Below are 19699 nucleotides of genomic sequence, written 5' to 3' on the forward strand. Positions count from 1 at the left end.
TGGATGACTTTGGAAGAGAAAGTGAGACTGATGACTTTGTGCAACTCTGCCTCACTTAAATCCAATTCACTCATGAGTCTAAACATTACCCTGTGATATCATTGATTATAATCTGGTCCACTTAGTCTCCAGTGCTCATTTACGTAAGATCAGGAAATAACAAACACGAAGAGATAAAGAAACAGAGGTATTATGTATTCAAAACAATGTATCTGCCCATGTGGGAAAGAGAATGCAGGGCTCTTCCTGCACCTGAGACCCAAACAAAGGACAAACAACAACATATAAGTGTGTGCGTGTGTGTGTTTATATATGTACATATATGTGTGTGTATATAGATATTATCTATATCTATATCTATATACATCTGTCTGTCTGTCTGTCTATCTATCTCCATCCCTAAGCTCTTTACTGGACTCCAGAGCCATATGTGTCTATTTCTTGTATGTCCCATAAGCACTGCAAAATCAGCATTTCTAAGACAAAACTCAATACCTTTCTCCTCAAACCCCCCCTTCTCCTGATCTTCCCTATTATTGTTGAGCACACCATTGTCTTCACAGTCACCTGTCTTAGTTCCTCAACAAGAACCATCAGAGGATGTTTCCTAGTGTAGCAGAAGACTGTCCGGTTCCATAATGCACATTGTGCATATGGGTGTTTGGTAAGCTTCTTCTAAGTATGCATAATGGGGTCTACTTTAGATCCTGCCCAGGTGTTCTGTGACTGTTTCCTATCCACTTTCTATTTTGTAAAGTAGTCTTTTAATAGATTGCTGAGCCACAGGTAATAGAGGAATTCAACCTCTGACTCCCCCATGCTCTTAGTCAAGAAGAGGGAATATTGCTCTGGGGTCCCATACACTCTTCCTCACTTTCACCTTCCTTTTCTGTGTTATCTTTCCCCTTTGGAATGTAAACTCCTTGAGGACAGAGACTGCCTTTCTTTTTTTCTTATATTTGTGTTCCCAGCTCTTAGCATAGTACCTGGCACTAAGCACTGACTACCAGCTTCTTGACTTGACTGGAACCCTGAGGGCTAGGTAGTAACTGAGCTCTGGGGACCCAACCTGCTAGTGGGAGTGGGAGGGTGAGCGAGTGAGCCCAGATCTTATCAGTGCCATGCTGGGAGTATGCTGAAGGAAGAATTCCCTGAGGCGTCTTCAGAGATTCGAGAGAAGCATTTTGCCTAGAGGTGTCTTTAAATCTACTTTTCCTGGATGACACAGTCTTTCCTCCCAGCTCAGTCAGACTTTTCAGAGACACTTACATCAGCAAAACAATTCACCATCCGGCTTAACTTCAATAGGATTTCATCATAAAAACACGTTTGTTCCTCTTGTTTTTCCATGCTACCCTGATGTTTTTTCTGGTAATGACTGGTGTTTGCTTAGTAATGGCTGAAATTCCCCAGGGGATGCCAGGTATTTGTCAACGTCTGCTTCCACTTCTGACTTATTCTTTTCTTCTTGCAATAAGATTAATGAGCCTGTATCCCGAAATATAATTTTAAAAATATATTTTCTTTCTCCATTTGGCTTACCAATTTTTATAACCTAGCTGGGTCCTGATCCAGTTTTTCCCTTCCCCCTTTTAATTGTTCCTACCATTCAATTATCAGGCAATGTACCTAGGGACCTACCCTCAAAGCCTGTCAGACAAACCAAACTACCACACACTTCTTTCTCTTGTTATTCAAGTTATAAAGGCAGTATTGCTCATCAAACAGCCTTTCTAATTCCTCTCCATTCACTATCAGGGGCTCAATCTCCTTTCCTCAAGGACAAAGGGGCCTATTCCACATAGTAATTGTTGCAAGGTAAATTGTTTTTCCCATCTGAAACTATGAACTCTATCATGGCTCTGATCACATATTTTCTTAAGCATTTTTATAAAAGAAATTGTAGTAACTCACCAATTCCCTCTAGACTTTTCTTGAATTGTCTATATCATTCCCTGTGCCAAGATGTTAGCTCTAAATGCTCTTCCCTACCCATACCTAGTTACTCCTCAGGGATACAGAGCAACATGAAACCATATGCACTTGGGGTAGCTTTTTTCAACCCTCAATGTGTGAACTGTCAAAAAGAGCTGGTGTCCCAGAGCCAACTCTATTGGTACTCCTGACATTCCATATACTGTTAGGAGTCTCCTACAAGGTTGTGGGTATAAAAAGGCATCTCACTGGCTGACTAAAGGTCTTGCCTAGAGGTGAAGCACAGGCCAAGATGAAACTCTGGCCCTTACATTAAAAATAAAAGAAAAATTAAGGTACAAAAATCTCTTGATGAAATGCTTATCATGTGCGGAGTATTAAAATGTAGGAGAATTAGCAGATGGAGCAATGGACCTTGGGTCAAGATGACCTTGGTTCAAATCCTTCACTTAACCTCTCTAAATCTCTCTAAGTCTAAATTTCCTCACCTGTAAAATGGGAAGAATAATATCACCTCTTTCAAAGGGTTGCTGTGAATATCAAGCAAGATAAAAAGTAAAGTACTTTGCAAACCTTAAAGCATACGGGGTATCTCAAAAGCCTAAGTGAGGTCTCTAAGCTTAAAATTTTGGGACACCCTGTACATAAAGGTTAGCTACAGTTGTCATTGTCATCATTGTTGCTGTTATTATTATTATTATTATCATCATCATCATCATTATTATCATTGTTCTTATTATAATCTATGGGAAATAAAAAAATTTGTAAGATATGGTTCCTGTTTTCAAGAAGCCTATAGCCTAGTGGGGCATAGATAGGATGTAAACTTAGATAATAGCAATAAATATAACATGATAAGCAATTCAGAGAAGTGCAAGACGAAATGCTATATGAGTTACAAGGGAGAAGGCTGTTATGGACCAGGAGATCAAGGAAGGATTCCTGGATCAGGTGACATTTGAGTTGGTCTTTAAAGGATGGGTAGAAATTCAATAGGAGGAGAGGGAGAGGGAAGATATACCAGGCATATGGAACAGTGTGAGCAAAGACACAGAGGCCAAAGAGTACAGGGTGTGTTGGCCAATAATGGGCTTTCAGTGACCTAACACCTTGTAGGGGACAGGAGCTCAGCTCCCAAAGAGAGGGAGAAATGCTGCCCAGGCCCAGGAGGTCTTGGCCGCCTCTCAGCCCAGTATTTTCTGGGAGAGGGAGATGGCAATGGATCACTTGAAGGAAAGGAGATGGGGAAAGAAAGAAGAAAAGAGGAAGAAAGGAAGGAAGAAAGAAGGAAACCATGTACATGTTGTCCCTCCCAGCTAGACTGTAAGCTCCTCATGAGCAGCCATTACCTGGAAGTCATTGCCTCCTGAGGTCTATGAGGATCAAATGAAATAATATTTGTAAAGCATAATAGGAGCTTAATAAATGTGGGTTCCTTTCTTTTTCCCTGATTCTACCTCATATCTCTATAACACTTTAAAGCTGGAGAAAGAACTTTTATCACAATTACCTGGTGAGGTAGGCAAGGAAGCATGATCATTCCCATTCTACAAATGCGGAACCTGAGGCACAGAGAGGTTACCTGACCCACAGTCACACAGCCAGTAGATGTCAGAGCAGAGAATCAAGCTCAAATTCCTGAACTCTCAGTCCAGTGGCTCTCTCCACTACATGAGGCATTATTCTTGTTTTTCTTTGTGGAACAGGTAATGCCCTTTCACTGACTATGTTGCTATTCCTGGGTGGCATCACACTCCTGTGGAGAAGTCTGGGAATGTGACAGCAAAGTCATTTATCTAGTTTTTCAAGAGGTCAATGGGAGTGCTTTTCAAAGGATGCAGAAATGGTACCCACCTTGGTAGTGGTACAGCTTGTAGCAGCCCTGCCAAGCACAGGGTGAGTGGTATTGGTGATGGTCACCATGCTCAGGGTGCCAGGGCTTCATCAATGATCTCGCCGGCCTTTAATGCCAAGGCAGGGAGGAGCCACTGCGAACAAAAGAATTGGGAAGGAGTCAGGGAGCTCCATCTTGTTGATTCCTTTCTGACCTTCGGTCACCCACGGGGGCCTCAAGTTGAACAAACGACTTCACTTCTCTTGCCTCACTTTGCTGGTCTGTTATATGGAATTGATAGCATGGTTTCTTTTCTGTTCTGCCTCACAAGGATATCATAGTATAATAATCATAACAGCAGGCTGTACTTTAAGGATTGCAAAGCAATTTACATGTATTGTCTCATCTGATCATCACAACATCTGTATGACATAGGGACTGTTTTTATTCCCCTTTTATAGTTAAGGAAAGTGAGACTGACATAGCTAAATGACTTGCCCAAAGTCACACAGCTAATAACCTATCTGAGGCAGGATTCAAACTCAGGTCTTCCTGACTGCAGATCTAGTGCTCTAATGGGTGGGCCATCTTGTTGCCTGTTGGGTATCAGAAGGTCATAGATGTAGCGTCTGATGGGAGGAACAGGAAGAAGACGAGGGTCACGGGATTACAGACTGTGAAGGAGAGTAAAGTGTGAGAAGACTGAAGAGGTAGGAAGGGCTCAGGTTATAAAGGGCTTTAAAGGTTAAACAGAGGATTTTGTATTTGATGCTGGAGATAATAGAGAGCCACCCTATTCAGTATTGCGGGAGGTGACATAGTCAGACTTGCAGTTCAAGAATTTCACTTTAATACCTAAATAGAGAATGGATTGGAGTGGGGAGATATGAGAAATTGGGATGAGGTGATGAAGATTTGCATGAGGGTGATTGTAAGGAACACACCAATTCACACTCCTACCCCCCCTCCCAAAAAGAGGGGAGGTGTGGTTCCTCATCATTTCTTCAGAACCAAGACTCATCATGACAATTATTCAGAGCTCACCTTACTTTTAGTATTCTTTCTATTTATATTGTAATTACTGTGCAGATTGTTCTTCTGGTTTTGGTTACTTAGATCTTGGCTATGCTATTTCTGACACTGGCAAACACAAAGGCACAGTGTGTGAAGTTCAAATCTGTCCCTGGATTGTCAGAGCCAACCTCTGAAACCAACAGATCAGAGTCGGCATTTTAAGATATGAGGGAATGAGATGAAAAGAAGCTATAATACCCAATTAATATATTATTACAAATCAAGACAGGCAAATTACAGGGGCTTCAGGGAACCAGAGATAGTTTGCAAGCATACGAGGCCACTATTGATCCTGACACCCTGAAAAAAAATTTTTTTAATGCAAATAACTCTACAGAGAACCAGGCAACTGTTCAGTTACTTTAGAGGTGGGGAGGTGATAGTCTAAGCCTCCTACCTTGATTCTTTATAGGTTAGTGATAGGTACTGGACCTATGATTTCATTGGCATAGGAAATTGCCAAATGAGGAAATGCCCTCTGCCATGCAGGCCAGCACCTTCTTTGTAACTTTATGAATTTCAGGAAGGAAAAGAGGGATGCTGACTTATAGAATGATTTATTCAATGCCCTGCTACATGGAGAATTAAACCCAATGTTCCTCGTTCCTCTCACTCAGAGAGCTCTCCCCATCAGGGACAATTATGGATACTTAATACAACTATTCCTTCCACATCGCAGGGGTTAGGGGTACAGAACCCTTCCACCCCTCTTGATCTGGAAAATCTCCGTAAAATTTTTTGGCCCTCCCTTTGTACCAGAGAAATCTGATTTTTTTTCTTTTTCTTTCATGGGTGGTTTGCAGTACCTTATTGTAATATTTGGGTTAAGTATTTGGTCATAGGTTCTGTGTTGCTGCAGCTTTGACGAAACTCCTCCAAAATTTTCATTTAATTTCTTATGCCAACCTGTGATATATCGAAACTACAATGGGGGAAGTTGTGGTGTGGAAAGGCTAACTGTAGTTATCTTTTGTACCAGTGATGACGACTTTGTATTCTGACCCAGTAAAGATTAGCCTTCAGGTTATAACCCTCTAGTCTCCTAAATGGTTCCATGAGATGTGCGCATACTGGTTGGAATTATTTATTCCATCTTGGTTATAACCAAAATGAACCCACCTAAACCAGGATAACATTGCACACAGTAACAGCAATATTGTAATGATGATCAACTGTGAAAAATTTAGATACTCTAATCAATACAAAGATCCAAGAGAATTCCAAAGGACCTGTGATGAAAATTGCTATCCAACTCCAGAGGGACAACTAATGAACTCTGAGTGCAGATTGAAGCATATTTTTTTCACTTACTTTATTTTTCTTGTTGTTTTTTTTTTTTTGTAGTATGAGAATATGTTTTGCATGATTTCATATGTATAATGGGTATCATATCGCTTGCCTTCTCAATAGGTGGGGAGAGCTTGCAGAGAAGGAGAGAATTGAACTAAAAATTTTAAAAAATGAATGTTAAAATAAAGTTTTTTTTTTTTAAATGAACCTGCCTGAAGTTTATTTGTAGTGGGTGTAACATTGCACTTGAAGTCAGGAAGACTGGAATTCAGATGTGGCCTCAGACACTTCCTAGCTATGTGGCCCTGGATAAGTAATTTTACCTGTCTGCCTCAGTTCCCTCATCTGTAAAATGGAGATAAAAATACAACCTAACTCTTAGGATTATCGTGAAGACAAAATGAGATAATGTTTGTACAGTGCTTTGCAAACTTGAAAGTGCTATGTAAATGCTAGTTATTATTATTTATTATTATTATTATATGCTCAGGAATCTTACAGAGACAAATAGCATCTGTATATATCCCATTACAATAATCCACTTAGAGACTATTTTTAAGATGATGAAGGCAAAGTACACTGTCAAACAAATGCAATTTCAAAAGATTCAAAGATAATTTTGAAAAATAATCATCCCTTACACACTGACTCAGAACCTAAAACTAGATAGCATTTTTAAAAAATGTCTCCAACTGAGCCTCTCTCCACACTTTACCTCCAATCTCAAAAGGCAATCTCAATTATGACTTTTTTTCACTTCTTTTCATACCTTGTTAAGTATTTAGAAAGGCCCTTTACCTCTTTGCAGTTAATGTTGCCTTCAAATGGTTGGGGTTCGGGTTTGGGCCAGGGAGAAGGATCACTAAGGGAATAAATAAGAATGTTATTCATTGCCAAGATGAGAGCAATTCTTAACCAATCAAATTAAATGGGCATAGAAAAGAGAATTTTATAACTATAACCTGTGATGTGTAATGGTTACAGCTAAATCCGTGCATATCATTAGTTGGCAAAGAATATGTGATAAGACAAGCCCAGAGCATTCCTAAACAGAAGGCTCCCCAGCGCCCTGTCACTGGTAAATTCTACTGCCACCATCCCAAGGATTCTGAGGGGCTTCTTCCATGGCCATGACCTTGACACTGTGGCATTTCCCCCTTGCTTTTACCTTACTTTTCTTCTCCATAACTGTTCGTGCTTTACTCATTTAACAAAATTTCACTGAGTATCCACTTTGAGCAAGGCACTGAACATTGCCAACAGTCTGGTACATAGAATGCAAGACTCATTTTGGTGCAATGTATGGATATATGTATCCATACAGACACACAGAGGTACACAAATATGTGTGTATATTCGTGTGTGTATATATATATATACATATATATGTATATATATACACATATATGTGTATGTGTATTTGCCTTTTTTTTTCAAGGCCACCCTGGCTAAAATTTAAAGAGGCTAATCAACAAGTTGGGTGTTGAAAATTTGGTAACTATAACTCATGGGTTTATTTAGGGTTAGAGATGATGTAAGCTAGGTTGGTAGATGGAACCTCCACAGCTACAAAATAATTGGTCTTTTAAATATTGAAGAGTTAAGTGTGGAGATCCCAGGGCAAAACTATATGCAGGTTAAATTTCACATACAGAATTTTAGGCATTAAAAATACATAATCTGATGATTTCTCCAGTTTTATTCTTGTATTTCATTCAGTTGAGTTCAATTCACAGAGTCACAAGGTCATAGATTTGGAGGGGACTTCATAAGGCAATGTTGTGTCACCTCTAGCTAAGCAAGAATTAATTCTCTCTACAATATTACTGACAAGCAATCATCCAATTTCTTAAGAGCTCTAGTACCGCTTCATGTTTGGTAGCTAATATTATTACAAAAATTCTCCTTATATTAGGTCTAAATCTGCTTCACTACAACTTTTAATCAATTTAACTCAATAAACATGTAATAAGTGCCTACTGCATGCTAAATATTGTGCTAAATGCTGGGGATTACAAATAAGCAAAACAGACAGTCCCTGCCCTCAAGGAGCTTATAATCTAATGGGGAAAGAAAATACACAAAAGGAGGCTGAAATCGTGGAGGGGGGATACCTGGCACTGGGGCATGTTGTTCTCTGGAATCCAAGCTAAGCAGAGTTGTTGAAGGAGATGGAAGTTAGCAAGAAGGTTGTGAGCCTTCTATGAAGGAAGGCTTTGGAAGAAATTTAGTGCTCTGCCCTCTAGCCCTCCAGTCAGAGAGAGGACTGAGGGAGGATTCAGTCATTCTTTGAGGTGATGAGATTTCAGGTGACCAGCTCATCTCAGGGGAGAGGGTGTATTGTATGGTTTATGAGCTCTCTTTCCACTGTACCATACTTGTCACCATTACTCTTGTTTTTGTTTTTTTGCATGAGGCAGTTGGGGTTAAGTGACTTGCCCAGGGTCACACAGTTAGTAAGTGTCAAGCATCTGAGGTCACATTTGAATTCAGGTCCTCCTGACTCCAAGGCCAGAGCTCTATCCACTGTGCCACCTAGCTGCCCCACCATTACTCTTACTTCTAGCTTATATGACAAAGTGGAACAAGTCTGATACATCCTCCAGAAGACAGTCTTTCAAATACTTGAATACTAATAACAATTGTATTCTCCCCACCCCCCATTCTCTCCAAACAATGGTTAATATAAGTTAAACATTCCTAGACCTTTGATGGGTATGAACTAAAGTATGTCCACCATGATAGTTATCCTCTTCTGAACACATTTCAGCTTCTTTACCCAGTCATTCAATCAGTTTGGAACCATAAATTATAGTATCATCTAGCCCATATCCTTTCATCTTATCTGCAAAGAAAGCATGAGGGACTTCATGAAATATTTTGCTGAAATCAAAGTATATTCTTACTATGGCTTTGAAACCTTATGCCGATCTACCAATCTAGTTACCTTGTTTTGTTGTTGTTCAGTTGTTTCCAACTCTTTGTGACCCCATTTGGGGTTTTCTTGGCGAAGATACAGGAGTGGTTTACCATTTCCTTCTCCAGCTCATTTTACAGAGGAGAAACTAAGGTAAACAGGGCTAAGTGACTTGCCCAGGGTCACACAGCTAGTAGGTGACTGAGATCAGATTTGAACTCCCAATGATGAGTCTTCCTGACTCCAGCCTTGGTGCTCTATCTACCGTGCCACATAGCTTCCCAATGATATACATGTAATACATGTAATCAAATTTGCCTCCTTGCATTAGGATCTCTAGTTCATTCTACTTGTTACCTATACTTTCTGCATTTGTTCAGACTGCTGAAGTTATCAGTAATAGATAATTATTGGATATTATCTTCCATGAATTAATGTTTTCCCCCCTCTGTTAGTCTTCTTCCTACATTGTCTCTACCATTTTTTATAATATGACCCTTGTCTAAGGGTCTAAGGAAAATTGTTGATAATTTCCTCCCTCCCTTTCCCTCTTCAATTTAATGCCTTCTTCATTAGATTCACTTGTATCTTTTAAATTTTTCTTATTAGGTGCATTATATTCCTTGCTAAGATCCTATGATTCTTATATTTCAAGCCATGGCCCAGAAATTTGAATTGCATTCTCAATCAACATCTTCAATTAAATAAACACTCAATAAGTGCAAGAGACTATACTAGACACTGGGTGCTTTTCAAAGATGAAAAACCACCCAGTCTATATTCCCAAAGAGCCCTACCTTCTACATTTGGAAGCATTTGGTGTTAAAGAAATGTGCACAGATAAGCATGATAGTATTTGAATGTGATAAGGGCAAAGGAGTATGGAATAAATACTTCAAGAAATTTGAGGAAGGAGACATCACTTTCATTTGGAGGCATTCAAAGAATGGATTGTATAGAAGTTGGCACCAGGCTGGAAAGAAAGGGAAGGATTTATCAGATCAATGGAAGGAATGCATTTCAGGCACTTAGACTAGCCTGAGTGACCACACAGAAGGGAAAGGGAGCAGAGTGAGATCAGGAAACAGCTAGGAACCCAGTTTGCCTGGAATATAGTGAAGTAAAGTGGAAACAATAGGTTGTATATAGATTTTAGATTGCTGAGAACACAATATCTCATGATCCCTTCATCCTGTGGTCAATTTGGAAATGATGGAATTGCAGATAAAAATATTCTCTAAGAAAATGGAGGAAAAGGTATGAAGGAAAGAGAACAGGATAAATTGAGTGGGGAATGAAGATTGAATGTAGGGAGTTTTGAAGTCTGTATGGACTAGTGTTTGAAAGAATACCAAGTCATTCTCCTTGAAAGCGAAGACCAGGGAGATGTTCCCATGAATGCTGCTGTGATCTACTGTCAGTCAGTGGAACTATGCAAGCTGAGGCTTAAGAAAAGCTTACAGATAGCAATCAACACTTTCTGGTGGTATTAGCCACAGTTGGACCTGCAAAATGATTGAAAATTTCACTCTTACTCAGATCTTATTTCTATTAATTTTTGCCTCTGCTATTCAATGGCTAAAATTATTTCTCCAGTTCCCTCCTTTGTTCCCAGTTATGAGAACTGGACTTCTCATATTTTTAATCTCAATTTTTGTTATCAATTGTACTTTGACATGTATTCTCTGTGGGACCCAGGCTCCAAGAGCTAATGCATTTCTAGTAGAAAGATATTAGGTCCCTGAAGTTATAAACACTGACCAGTCACAGACCAGGAATAAGGAATATGCTGTCAAGAGAGAAAAGATGTGTTCCTGTGTTCATGGAACATTAACAAGTCTCGTCTATCCTCTACAATATGTTGAACATGGGGATGTGTCTGCCTGTTACTTTAGAGATCATTTCTGCCATAGGGAATGATGCTATTGGTGACAGTTAAAGCTGTCTAGCTTTCACAAACCTTGAAGAGCTGGAGAGCAGGGTTGGCTTCATACAACCTGACATAAACACAGAGATGCCCCAAGAAAGTTTCATGTGGCAAATTGGAGAAACTGTTAGACTTTTTATATGCTTGTCTAACCCCAAACCCTATCTTTTTGCTCACACCCTTATACTTTAACACTGATTCTACTTTTAACTCCATTTCTGCTCTGGGCATTATTTTCTGCCTTTGATGGAACTGAGACGCATTCTGGACCTGATTCTGACTAATAAGAAAAACAGCATTTATTTAATTAATTTGTTTAGTTGAACAATACTTGAACCAGCTACCACCTCTGGCTTGCCATATGAAGTTCCTGACTCCTAATGACACGAGAACATTTTGACTATGTCTTTCTTTCCCTTCTGAACTTTAGAAGCTTCAAACTGTATCATGAATCCTCTACAACCTCAGCACATTGTTGGTCTAATTTCTAGTCCAATTCAGGGTCAGAAATATGAGGAACAGTAGCAGTGAGGACCATATTTTTTTTCTTTAACTTTGAAAGGTTAATACTTAAAATAGTGAAAAAGAAAGGAAAAGAAAGAAAGAAAACAAACACATAGTGGGATTGATAAACAGCCACTTTACCTTCAATTTGGCTCTGCACTGAAGAACTGTATTTTAAAAAATAATTTGCTTTCTATTAAAGGAAAAACTCGCATGGTGTCATGCACAAATACTAAGTAAATCTTTTAATAAAACCTTCTCATTTCTATGCATGTCTTCATTTTTTTCCTCTTCACCTCTCCTGTAGACCTGTGTAATTATTTATTGTTTTCTCATAGCTATAACCTGGGTTAAAGTGACTTGTAATTGATAGATTCAGGACCTCTGTGCCATGTTCATGCAAATACATATAAATTCTGCTTGATGATAAGAAGTATATTTGCTCATTTTCTAGTTCTGTGATTCCAGGACATGGTGTTAAATTGAGAAAAGTCCTTTCAGGCTTCCCTCATCTTTTTCTCCACTCCAAGACCAGCAACTTAACTCCCAGTTTATTCAATACAAATGGATACTTTTAAGGCTTTGGACAGGGGGATATTGTATGCTCATCCTGTTTCCATTAGGGTCACATTCAACTGTACCAGGTACTCTGGACAGCTCTTGGGCAACTGTCCTATGCTCTGCCTTACAGAAACTAGTCACTTGCTAAGGATATTTGAATGTGTATTAATCAATCGATAAAACAATTATTAATGAATACAGTATTGATATGTCTGGGGCTAAGCATTATTAGAACAGGACTGTTTGAACAGAAGTAAGTTTTCATCCATCAGGTGTGGATAGCTAGACATTCATTTCAGGTAGGTCTGACTAAAGCGTGTCTCAAAGAGAATTGTGACTGATAAACACTGGAGAAGCATTAGACACACCTTCTAACATCAAATAGAATTCATAATCTTTTGAGAACTGGTAAGATAATAGCTAGTGCATAAAATATTGGGAAATAACATTTAGAATCCCCATGTAGATTGAGTTTCCTTTCAAAACAGTTATTAATTAAAATTAAACCATCATTTTCCTGAGATTCAATGAGGGAATTGGATTAGATGATTTTTAGGTCCCTTCCAGCTTAAAATTCCATTAGTCTATGAATCCATATTGTGCCATCCCTCAACTGTGATCATCCTCCCTCCCCTCACTTAATATTTTTTCTCTTTCTTTACCTTTTCATTCTTCTTTGTTATGTCCTGTAATTCATTCATTCACCTTTTTTTAAACAAACATTTACTGAGCACCTGCTGTGTATGGCACTTAGTTGAGGTTCCCAAGAGATTGGATCTGAAACATGGCTTAAGAGGCAAAAAGACATCAAAGGGAAATGAAATAGGTAGTCAAAGGATCTGAATTTGAATCCTGCCTACACTTATACTATGTGGACTTAGTCAAAATATGTCATATTTCCAGGGCTTAGTATTCACAATCTGTAAAGGGGGAGGGGCTTGTACTAGACTATCTCTGAGGTCATTTTGAAATACCATGAAATCATCAACCCTCGGCCTCACTCTCTTTCTTTAGGTATTTTTTTTTTTTAGTACCAGATGACTGAAAATGACCACAAAATTCACAGAAACTCAAGGATGCAAGGGAACCCAGAATTCATCTATTCTAACTCTTACCTTTTCCCCCAAAACTGGCAAAGATGACAAAGGATGGTAATACTCAAAGTTAGGTTGTGAAAAGACAGTTGCATTAATGAACTATTGGCAGAACTATGAATTTGACCAGCCATTCTGAAATGTGAAGAAATAACTAAAATATCCATATCCTTTGAACCACAGATTACATTACTGTGCTTATAACCCAAGGAGGTCAATGAGTAAAATAAAGGCCTCACACCAACCAAAATATCTATAGCATAACTTTTTGCAGAAGAAAAGAACTGGATAAAAAAGTAGGTGCCATTGCTTGGGGAATGGGTAAATAAATTGGTAAATAATGGAATATCATTGTGCTATAAGAAATAATGAATGTAAAGAAGCATGGGAAGACATAAGAAATAATGCAAAGAGTAAACAGAAGTGAAAACAATATATACAACAACTACGATAGTGAAAAGGGAAAGAATAGTAAATAGCAAAAAAAATCATAACTTAACGCTGTGAAATTATAATGACCAAGATTGGCCTCAAAGAAGAGATGTTAAAGTTGTTCTTCTTTTCTTCTTTGCAGAGGTAGAGGATAATTTATGTGGAAGATTGCTTAGAATGTGAATTTTTTTTTTTCAGTATGTTGACTAGTTCTGCTGAATAGTATCTTTTATTCTTTTTTTTCCTTTTTTTCTATGACTTCCTTCAAGACTCGGTTCAAGAAGTCCTTTCCTGGTCCTCTCAGCTGCTATTCCTGTCTTTTCTAAGGCTACTTTGATCTTGTATGTATGTATGTATGTATGAATCTATGTATGGAAGTATGTATAATATATAGATATAATGTTTCTTCCCATTAGAATGTAACCTTCTTGAAGGCAAGTACTGTTTGTTTATTTATGTGTGTGTGTCTCCAGTATTTAGCATTGTGCCTACAACATAATAAGTGCTTAATAAATGCTTATTGGTTGATTGTTAAACCACACACATACATATATACTCCGTATGTACCTACCCCATAGACATACCTGAATTTTGATAGGATCTCTTCTATTGATTTTTTTGGGGAAAAAAAAGGAAATTTAGAAATGTCTTTTGAATTTTTTATAGAATTTACCCATTAATTTTTCTTGTAAAGTTTTGATTTTTTTTTGTTTTTGTATCATTTTTTCTTTTTAAAATTGTATTTTATTCTTTAATCAGTAAAAATGAATTTGCACATTGGCCATAGTGAAAACAAAATTCTTTGTTTTTCATCTCTCTATCAGGAGGTAGGAAACTTTTCATAATTAGTCCTCTTGATTCATGGCTGGTTATTATGCTGATAAGAGTTCCTAATTCTTTCAAAGTTGTTTGGACATGCCACATTGCTGTCATTATATAAATTATTTTCCTGGTTCTGTTCAATTCCCTCATCAGATCATACAAGTCTTCCCATGTTTCTTTGAATCCTTTCCCTTTGTCATTTTTTACAACACAATAGTATTCTATCACATTTAATATAACACAATTTGTTCATTCATTCCCCAACTTATGGGTACCCCCTCATGTTTCCATTATCTTCCATATCAAAAAGATATATAGATAAAGATATAGACATAGACATAGATGTAGATATGGATATAGATATAGATATAGATGTAGTTATCCCTAGAGTTTGTTTTGCTTGGGACTAATCTCTATCTTAATGTACTCTCCCTTTGATTCCTCTTTTCCCTTTTCCCCTCCCATTTCCCTGTTGAAAGAAATGTATTTCTATATCCAATTGTATGTGTGGCATATTCTTCTTTCCTTTTACCAGTTCAGATGAGACTGAGATTGGTGTTAATTATTCATTCTATCTCCTCCTCCTCCTGTTTGTATAGATGTCTATTTGTACACCTTAATCATGTGAGATAATTTTCCTTAATCTTCCTTCTCCCTATCCTCCTGTGTAGTCTTCTTCTTCTCTCTTTCTGTTCTTCTCTTAAGATGGTCAGGACATAACAGAACCACTCTCAGATCTTCTGTCTAATTAGATTCCTTCTATGACCCCTTATGATGATAGGGCTCAGAGGGGACACATGTACCATCTCCCCATGCTGGTATACAAGCAATTCATCTTTCTTTAGTCAGTTATCATTGTTCATTCATGTTTATCTTTTGAACTTCAAAGTTTCGAAGCAACTGATGTTTTCTCTTGAAGAATGCTTAGAAGTCCTCTAATTCATTAAAGATCAATTTTTTCTCCTTGTGCCATTATATTCAGTTTATCTATTTAAGTTTTTCTTGACTTGCCCATATCGTTTCTCTGCTACTTTATAGTGATGGCTGCCAAAATGTGTGTAACCCTGACTGTGGCTCCTCGGGACTTGGATTCTTTATGGCTGCTTGCAGTATTTCTTCTTTGACCTGGAAACTCTGGATTTTGGTTTTCATGTTCTTGGGTATTTTCATATTGCGGTTGTTTCAGGAGGTAACCAGTGGATCTTTTTTATTTCTACTTTGTCCGCTGGTTCTAGGAGATTTGGGCAGTCTTCATTTAAAATTTCCTGAAATAGGATGTCTAGACTCTTTCTATGGTGGTAGCATACAGATAGTCCAATGATTTTTAATTTTTGCACCTCAATCTGCTGTCCAGGTAAATTGTTTTTGTTAGGAGATATTTTATATTTTCTTCTATTTTTTCAACCCCTTTAACATATTTCTTGTCTCATGAAGTCATTAGCTTCTACTTGCTTTATTCTAATTTTCATGGAATTTCTTGCTTGGGCAAGAGTTTATATCTCTTTTGCCTAGCTGTTCCCTTTCTAATTCTTTCTTATATAGCTCTCATTTCTTTTCCAGTTTGTTTCCTCAGTCTCATTTCAATTGTGAAAGCATTTTAAACTCTTTTTAAAAACTCTTGCTTCATCCCTTTCAGGAACTCTAGTTGAGTTTGTCCCCAAACTGTGTTTTCCTCTGAGGCATTGCTTATAGATGTTTTGGAGACATTCTTTCTTCTTTCTCCTCTTCTGGGTTGGTGTCTTGAGCATCACTGCCACCATAATAGCTCATTACGGTGGGAATCTTTTTTTGTCTGCCCATACTTTCAGCCTACTTCCTAACTTTGGATCTGAAGTTAGGGCTGGGCTCTAACACACATCTGGAGGAAAGATCTGGGTTGGTCCTGTTGCTGCTTTCTTGGGGGCACTGAATATTGTGTTATTTCAGGATTTCAGAGACAAGCCAGGGACCTGAAAGCTTTCAGTACTCCCGAAGTGCTGATCCAGAGCAAAACCTTATCATCACCCTTTAGTTTAAGTTTTGTAAGTTTCTGAGCTTGGTTTGGGTCAAAGCAATAATAAAATGTGGCTGGACTCAGCTCTTAGTAGCCAGCCAGGAAATTTTGCTCATTCAGAGTGACAGGACAAAACTGTAGGCCCCAATTTGGTTTGGAATTCCTGTCCTGGCTATTTCTCTGCACAGTGATCTAGATACTGGAACTGAAACCCTGCTCTGTTCCTGGGGTCTGCATGCTGATGCTTGCTTCGGAGCTTTCTCCTTCTCCATACACTGTCCAGGACTTCTCTAACAGAATGCCTCCCCCTCCTTTTCCTTCCACCTGTTTTGTGTAGATTCCCTTCTCAATCTGCCCTGGATCTATAAAGTAGAACTGGATAATGGGTAACAAATTTACCAGTTGGCACCAGTGCCTGTTGCAGTGTGCCCTGGTATAGGTCTGGGACCTCCTTTTACCCTGGTGCACAGCCACTCCTGGGTTCTGGAGAGCTCTCCAGCACCAGTATGTCCCTGTTCCAGAACCCCCCCCCCCAACCCCATTCTCACTGTCAGCAGTCCTCTCTTTCTGTCTCCCTATGCTGAACTGGACTGGACAAAGGACTCACTGTAACTTTTTCCCAGTTTCCCCATCAGGATTTGGTCTGATGCTTTTTACTTGGAAAGCTTTTGTGGACAGGAGTTCAGCTACATTACTTCCTGTCATTCTGCCATCTTAGCTATTATTTTCTATTTTCAAGCATATTTTCACCTCCCCTCCCTAGCAAACTGTCCCTTTTTACAGTAAAAAGAAAAAGAACAAAAATAGTTCAGCAAAGTCAATAAACACACTTACCTTTTCTGACAGTGTATGCAATATTCCACATTTGAACCAACCTTTGTCTTTATACTATAGTGTTAGGTTTTTTCCCCTTTCTGTTTATATTCTCATAGTTATGGTACATATTATTTTCCTGGTTCTGCTTATTTCACTCTGTATCAGTTCATATAAGTTTTCTCAAGTTTCTTTAAATTCTTTAGATTCATCGTTTCTTGTGGAGCCGTAATATTCTGTCATACTCAAATACTACTTTATCATTCCCCGATCTCTGTGAAACTTTTATTTTCAATTCATTTCTGCCACATCAAAAAATGCTACCATGAATTTAGTGTAGAGGAAAGAATGTTGGACTTGGATTCAGGAAATCCTGAGTTCAAATCCTTCCTCAGTCACTTTCTGAGTGACCCTGATTAAATAATTTAACCTCTCTAAGTCTCAACTTCCTTATCTATAAAATGGGGACAATAATAATACCTACTCCACAGGGTTGTTGTGAGGATCAAATGAAATAATATATAAAGGGCTTTGCAAACATGATGATGATGGGGGGGGTGCATATGGGACCTTTCTGTTTTTGACCTCCTTGGGGTATATACCTAACAGTGGGATCTTTGGGTCAAAGTCAAATATAGTCACCTCTGCTTTTGCCCGTTCTTAAGGGATAAGACATATTCTCTGGGCTGCCATATCCCCTGCAGGAATCTAATTGAAAGAAACTATGATGGCTGGAGGACCCCACCATTTTGGATAGTGGATTGCTTGCTTTTGTGTCTGAGTTAGTTATCAGAGCTACACTTATCCTCATGAGAGTGGGCAGGTGATATCTGAGCTACAGTAGCCGTGAGCCTGTCGGTCCTAAAATTTTCTGAGGAGAAATGAGGTGTGCAGTTATTTCTTTAATACATTGGGAAACCCTTTGAAATCCTTGGATGAAAAATGCGTTAATACTACCTTGCTCGTTTTATTCACTGAACTCAAATATTTGATGAATGTTTTCTCTTTAACACTAAATCATTCCTGTGACTGGGCATCTACCATCATTTTCCTCATTACCAGAGAGAAAAATACTTCACTGAGGGGCTAAAGCACTGTCTTGAAAGTTCCCAATCTTTCAGGGGCTCAGGTGGAACTAGAAATTACATCTCTAAACTCCTTCTACATCTCTCTGTTCTCATTTTTTTTCTATTGAGAACCTCAAAAAATTTTTTAGTGGATGCCTGCTGAGAGGCCAAGTACTGTGCAGTGTAGGCTTATTTCTCCATTTTTAGGGTCAGTGATTTCCTAAAGTCATTATTTCGCTATTGTTTGTCCTTCACTTTCAAGGAGGACCAGTGATATCACAGGGTGATGTTTTGATGCATGCATAAGCTGGATTTAGGTGAGGCAGAGCTGAACAAAGTTGCCAGCCTCGCTCTCTCTTCCAGAGTCATCCAAGTCCAGTGGCAAGACAAAAGTCTGGAAATGGCCTGGGATGCAGTGGATGACCTTGGCTTTTTCAATGTCTGACCAAGCTCTAAGTGATCCACATAGTTTACCTGAGCAGTCTTCATGACCATTGGAACAATTTGCTCTCATCTGCCAATTCCTCTGGGGAAAGTCTTCACTTTCATGTAATAGACATCCCCTTATTTCATTAAAGGGTTTGAGACCACTAGTTGCCCTCAATCTGGTTTAGTTTGCTGGGGTGTGGCCCCATGCGTGCTACAGCTTCTTGGAGCCACAGGTGAGAGCTGAGTGCCAGGTAGACACCAAAGGTGGATGAGTAGCCCTGAAAAAGGCTCGGCAGGCCTCACACCAGAAGTGCTAGTGCTCCTTGAACACCTCACCCACACAACATTTCTGCTAACCACCAAAGGAAAACAGTGAATAGCCAAAAGTATTTCTTCACATAGAATTTTGTCATTTCATTATACTGACTTTTTTCTGCTAAGTTGTGTCTAATTTTAGTTTAGTTTACATGATTATAGAATTTTAGATTTAGAACTGGAAGGAACCTTAGAGAACATCCAGTCCAATCTCCTCATTTTATAAATGAGGAAACTGAGGCAAAAACGGGCAATTGACTTGCCCAGGTTTCTGAAGCAAGATTTGAACTTCTCCTTACTCCAAGTCCAGCGACATTTCTGCTATGCAGTATACCTCTTCTTTGTGTCAAAATGTAGAAATCTCTCCCTCTGCCCTTCTTTCCCTGCTGAACAACTGTTTCTGCAATGACTGCATCTTTACTGGGTATGCCATTGCTGTCTGGCACTGTACAGAATGTGCCGGGAGCAGGCATAATGAGGGGAATATGTGATTTGCAGTATTGATGCACCTCCTGTGGAGCTGGACACGGAGCTCCTGGCTGGGTTGACACAGCAGCTCCTGACTGGTGCCCTGAAAAGTCCTGATGCATTTAGGAGGCAACACCCTGGGGCTATCATTGAAAGGCCTGCACTCCCAGGAGCCAGCGCTAGGGCCAGGAGGAGAGGTAAGCTCCACCTGTTCTTGCCATTTA

The sequence above is a fragment of the Vombatus ursinus genome, unplaced genomic scaffold (assembly GCF_900497805.2).
Source record: "Vombatus ursinus unplaced genomic scaffold, bare-nosed wombat genome assembly UNPS02014813.1, whole genome shotgun sequence".
Taxonomy (NCBI): domain Eukaryota; kingdom Metazoa; phylum Chordata; class Mammalia; order Diprotodontia; family Vombatidae; genus Vombatus; species Vombatus ursinus.